Source organism: Aythya marila, assembly GCF_965140915.1.
Source record: "Aythya marila genome assembly, chromosome: 17".
Classification (NCBI taxonomy): domain Eukaryota; kingdom Metazoa; phylum Chordata; class Aves; order Anseriformes; family Anatidae; genus Aythya; species Aythya marila.
This window is the reverse complement of record NC_139058.1, coordinates 2,739,246-2,745,622: the sequence shown is the minus strand read 5'-3', so window position 1 is coordinate 2,745,622 and position 6,377 is coordinate 2,739,246.

Sequence of the window (6,377 nt, the reverse complement as noted above, 5' to 3'; positions counted from 1 at the left end):
CTTAGGCTCTGTAGCATATGCCCTCAGGCTGATGTGTATGCCTTACAATAATATTTTTAATGGAAAATACAACGATTTTAGCTAGCCAGCAAGGTGTCAGACTGCTGGGACTTCCTTGTATCCACAACTGCAGAGAGCAGTAACAGCAAACGCCATCTGCTGTATACTCCTGTTATTAGTTTATATTGTAATGTCAAGTAGACAAGAACGGGGACCTGTTCTTTCTAGTGTCTGTACATTTTTGAAATACACTTAAGAACTTTCTTCTGGATAATACAGATGACAGCTTTTCAAAGATTTAACGTTAAGAAATAGTCCTATTTGTGTAAAATACTCATAAACTTAGTTAAAAATGTGCATAATGAGACAGTGCCTTAAATATTCATTTTTGAACATTACCAGTGATAATAATTGCATCGTCAGTGCTGAACTCCCACTGAACTACACCGTGTGCACACAGAGCAAGGGATAATGCCCTGAGGAGTTTATAATCTCAATGGGAAACACAGGCCCTAAAGACTGGGACTTACCACGTAAGTGCAGCAAATTTCCAGTAAATTTCAGATGTTATACAAGTGCTGCAATTGTCTGTAATGCACAAAATGTGAAGAATAACCTCTGCCCATAAGAATTTACTGTGTGAACTGACAGGGCAGATAGGGAAGGGGCAACTCTGTAATGTAGGAGAGGTGAACTGTACCTTGAACACACAAAGGAGTTCCTGGTGACTGTCAGTGTAAGAGCTTGCTGTGACAAAGCCAAGTATGTACTCAAGTCAACTCCATTTATTTACAGAACAGCTGTACAAAATTGTTTTTTTCAATTGTGTTTTTGCTCACAACCCCAAGCCTTTTTCAGCCCTCGCTCTGCACAGGAAATCTCTTCAAAATCAAAGCTCCCGGCTTCCTTGACTTTCAGCTGCTTCTCAGTATCCATTTCTGTCGTGCTTCTTGCTGTTTCTCTTGCACATGCAGAGCTCTACCATCTGGTCCTCGCGGCCTGGTATTTTACACACACACCCCCGCCCCCAAAATCCAGAAAAATCCCTTGGGCCACATGATTCACCGTCTATTCAGGCCTTGCCATGTGCCTGGTTATTGTGTAGTGGCCCCTACTGATGCAAATCCCTTGTTTCAGGAGGGGTCTCAATTGCCTTTTTCACTGAAGGCAAGGTGCCTGTGACACCTGCCAGTTTCTAAGAGGTTTCTAAAACGTTATTATATTGTTGGTTGGCTCAGTAGGAACTGTATTTTTTTTTCCCAATAAAAACGTATTAACTTTCTAGACTATTAAGTAATGTGGAAAAATTATATTTCAGTAAGAAATTTCCTTTTCTGCCCTTTCATGCTTGAGGAATAAAGTTCCTGTTTCACTTGGCTCCACTAGCCCGTGCACTAAATCACTGCAAAAATGCTTCAATAAACTCTGCACAAAATCTGTCCAAATGCTACCATAGAGCTCAGAGGGCTCGGAAAGAAAACAGGACAAGTGTCTGTAGCAGGAGGCGTTGGCCAAATGAGACACGCAACTCAGCAAAACCAGGCAATGAATATTCGGGCACTGCGAGATAATTTGGACTGATTTTGTTCATAAACCACAGCTCGACTGCTACCTAGAGAGTAGCTATTTATAGGGCACGCGTTCTGTTTCTTGGGTTATTTTCTCCAGTTGGCTTTAAATCAGGGATGCCAGCTACGTGGGCCAAATTTCTCCTATCTGATATGTACATGGCCAGTATTTTGGATCTCACCTTTCATTAAAACCCAAGTTCCTGGCTTTGCAGCTGTGGAAAAAAGGGAAGCTGGCAGGATGAGGAATGCCTCGCTGCAGGCAAGCTCTGCCAGTAGTGTTTGTGTTGGGGGCCGTGGCTGGATTTGCCATAGGAACCATTAGAAGTGGGTTTGGTGGTGGTGCACGGGCCTGCTCGTGGTTGAGTGAGTGCAGGGCTCAGCTACAGGACTGCGAGAAATTAATCCACATCGGTGTCCAGATCTGCAGCTCAGAATAGTCCTGACAATAGCCAGGAAGTAATTTGGGGAAACCACAGGGAAAGGGGCCGTAAATGGCCTTCCTCGCAGCGCGTGGTCTCGCCCTGCGTACAGCCCCTCTCCAACATACACCCCTGCAGCCCCTGACTGCTGCCTCCCCGCTTTCATTCCTTCGCTCTCCACCCAACCCAGCAAACAACGAGATGCTAGTTTTTTTTTTTCAAAACGGGTTCTCCCTGTAGTATCTGCTTCTTTCAGATTACTTTTCCCATCTTTTCCCGTTCTCAACCACCGGGGCTGTGCAGCGAGGATGAACGCTGCAGCCCAGCGGGGATGGCCATGGCCGGGAAGTTGGTTGGTAGATCCCACCAAGCCCCAAGTATGTTCCCTCTCTTTTCTGGGAGGTTTTTGAGCACCTCAGATTTAGATGACCTCAGTTTTCCTTTGCTAAGTATGGCTTCAGCTGTGTGAGGTACAAGGCAACCCAAATGCAGCCGTTAATCAGCACATCATTAACCATCACTCTCACACCTGGCCCCAAACCTTTTGGACCAAAATGTGGGGAAATGGGCAATATTCTTTGGGGGATGAAAAAAGGACAGCAGGCAGGCTGTAGGAGAAAGCAGTGGTGTGAAATAGGGCCAGAGTGATGCATGGCACCAAAATAAAGGGCCGATAACACCCTAAGCACATGTCCTCCCCTCCGGTGCTTGTGCAAACTTGCAACGGAGAGCAGCGACTGCAGGCTGGGGAGAGGATAAAATCTGCTGTGTATTTGCATTCGGGCGGCACCGTAACTTCTGCTGTAAGGTCCTGCAGGCCCGTGCTGGGCAGTGAGCTTGTTTCCTGCGCGTTCCTCTCTTCCTACGTGCGCTTCGCCCCTCCCAGCTCGTGCGCTGACAGCAGGCACGCTGCGAAATTCCCAGTTGCTTGCTGGGATTAACATAGCGGCTCCGGTTTCTTCGGGCAGGGAGGTTTCCTTGGTGAAACCATTCTAATTAAACTCTGGTCTCTCATCGTGCTAAAAATGCCCCTCCGTGGCACGCAGCTGAAGCTGCTTGTAAAATGTCAGTGCTCCTGGACCTTTCATGATCTCAGGACCTAGCAGAGGCAGCGCCCGTTCGAAGGCCCAGGACTCGGGACAGACGAATACAAAAATAGATTCGCTCCAAACTAAACTGACAAAATCTTGCAAGTACACACACCGGGCTGTGCATTTCCCAGGCATTTTACGGGCTTGAAATACACGCACAGAGCCCACAGCAAATCCTTTCCACTGCAGGTCGGGGCGGGCAGCTCAGTTTCCTTTTAGGACTCAATTTTGGACCTGGGGAAAAGCGTGCTGAGCCAACAGGGCTGGCCAGGGAAGAGGGCAACAGCTGCAGGGCTTTGATTCCTCTCCCCACGCCTCCCGTACAAATGTGTCCCCAGCCTGGAGGAGCTGGAGAGAGGAACGTGGCAGTCCCCAGCCTTCCTGCCAGCTCTGCTGCCATCTCCCATCCCACAGGCGATTGCACGTCAGGCTTTGGGACCATGAACTATTATTTTTTTTTGCATACAGGCAGCTGAAGGGTGGCAGGACTGGAATTCCTTTAGGTCCCAATAACCCTGAAGATGTTTGTGATGGTTTTTTACATCCCTTATGCAACACGGCAGGAGTTTGGGATCATTTTGTGCTGCAGGAATCGTTTCTGCATGCTGAGAGCAGCAGCTCTGCCCAACGTGCTGGCAGGAAGCATGCGGGGCAGCTGAGGGAGCCCTGCGCTGCATCAACAGCTCCTGGAGAGATGGGGAGAAAAGCAGCAGTGGTATCGTGGGTGCACTGGAGACCAACTTCAGATAGGCATTAGCAACGGCCTGTCCCTTTGAAGGTTAAAACAATTAAAGTATATGGAAAAGGCATTTGATTTTAAGGCATATAAAAACAAAAACAAAAACAAAACCAAAAAACAAACAAACCAAAAAAAAACACAGAAAGCTAAAGCAAGTATGAAAATAAATCAGAAGCTAGGCAAAGGTAAGAGCAGAGCCTGTGGGAATCCCATCCAAACAAAAGGCAGGGGCTAGCCAGGGAGAAAACCCCACATGGCAGGGGTTGAAATGTAAAACCTACAGTCTGTTGAGAAACATGAACGACGCTGTTGTGTTCCACACCTCCTTTTCCCGGGTGATGCTGTCTCTGCAAGGTGAAGGGCAGTAATGAATCAAGCTCCTTTCCTCTCTCCCTGTACTTTCCTATTCAATTATTCGCAGCCTGTGCAAGTTCTGCTTTATTTCCCCTCTCCATATGCTGCACTCCCCTCCTGTGTTTTTTTTTTTTTTTTTTTTTTTTTCCTATTCCGAACTGTGCATTTGGCCTCTCTCCCATTTCTTTCTCCTGGGCGCGTGCCCCCTGCTCTGCTCAGATCTGCTGGCTTTGTAACCTCCGCTGTGCACATATGCTGCCTCTCCCTCGCCCTCCCCTGCTCCTGCTCCTTCGTCTCGGGGTCCTGCGAGCCAGCCAGGGCAGCAAACAAGCAGAAAACAATTCCACCATGGCTGCTGCTGGCTCCTCTGCGCTCGATGGAGGACCCCGTGCTGCTCCCTTAGCACAGCTGATTGGTGGCGCAGCGAGGCCGGCTCTGCAGCTGCTTAGCAACTGGGCGCTGCTGCTATGCGGGCGGGATGGATGGCAAGGCAGCCACTTCCCCACATCCTGGCCAGAACCGGGGCTGAGCTCCCAACCCTCCTGAAAAAAACAAACAACTCAGGACGGGGATCCTCGCTCGCTGATACAGGAGCAACAACGTCAAGGGCAAAGCCACCTCTGATCCCGTGTCGCAGTTAGAAGGAAATGCTCTGGTTTGTAAGCTGAACTCCTTCCATTCCATCTTTGTCGTTGCTTTGCTGGCTGCAGCGCTTGGTGCTCCATCACTTCTGATCAGACGTTCCCTCGTGCGCTGCGTTTGTTAAAAAGGCTCACAGGTCTCCAACCAGCACCGTGTTTAGGCTGCATAACGATAGGTGTCCAGACACATGAGTATTTTAACGCATAAAAACCTTCTCAGCTCACTTATCTCTGTCTTTGTGTGCTTTTGATGCAACCCCTGTGAGTGCTAGAATTTCTAAAACGGTAATTCTTTTTTTTCCCCCCTTTAAAAAACCCTACTGTTTATGCCGTGAAGCAATGAAGTGAAATGTTTAGTAATTTGACAGCTTTAAAACGTTGATTAGAATTGCCAACCTTCTTGATTTATTTAATGATTTTTGTAAGCATGAAAGTGCTCCAAACAATAACCGGTTGTACATACTGATGGGATCACGGCGTTTCAATAGCAGCTGCATTTCAATGGCAAGTAGCAACACAAAACATTCTGCAAGTCAGGTGTTGAAACAGCTTTTTTATTCTTTTAAAGCTCAAGAATGATTAGATCTCTGAAAGCACTCACTACCTACCTTACAGAGGTGGCTTTGTCATAATACTACCAGAAATAAAATGAACAGATGCAGTTTAAAAGGAAAAGAAAAAAAAAACAGCCCTGGCACATGTCCAATGTGTCCATCAAAAGTTGTATGGATCTTAAAATAACTGTTTGTCCCCCTGTTGGGTGTGAAGGTATCTCTCTTTGTACCCAGGCAGTTGGAACAAGACAGCAGACCAGTACCTCCCGGTCGTTATTCAGTCCCTGTATCCCATGCGTCCTCAGAGCGTGCTGGAACACAGGTGCCATCTGTCAGGAGGTTGCGTATTTTGGCTGAGAAATTTCCTAGCTGTCTGATCTGTACTTAGGAAGAAATGAAAAATGTCATGGCCAAAAAAAAAAAAGACTGAACAGGCAAATACCCAGGCTGTATTCCTCCTCAATGTTCTTTCGGTATTTTTAGCCTTGTTTCCTAAAATTAAGTCTAATGTGACCGTGTAGTTCTGTGCCATTTTTCCCCTTCTTCCTCCAGCCTCCATCAAATTTGGCAGTGGGTGAGCAGCCCCAAACATGCCTAGGTCTTGGAAGAGCAGCTGAGCAGAGCGGTACAGGAGGCACCGTGGAGCTGCAGGGGAAAGGCAGCAGGACTCTGCCCAGCCCAAGCTGGCCCCTGGCACGTTTCTGCTTGCTCAGCCGAACTGGAAGGTGAGTCTGGGAGATTTCTACTGCAAGTTCACCAGGGCAGAGCTCCGTGAGCTTAGCTGCTGAGAGAGAAACTGAAGAAGCTTCAAGATTAGATGATTCAGGTAGTGTCACTAGTAGGAGATGGCTGATATGCTATACTTCAACCCCTGCGAAGCATTTACATGATCAGGAGTAGAGAATAAAAAACCAAGACGGCGCGATCACATGGAGTAAAATCCATCTAACAACGTCTCAAAGTGCAGCAGTAATCACCGTGTCCTACAGCTGTTATCTTTCTTTTATG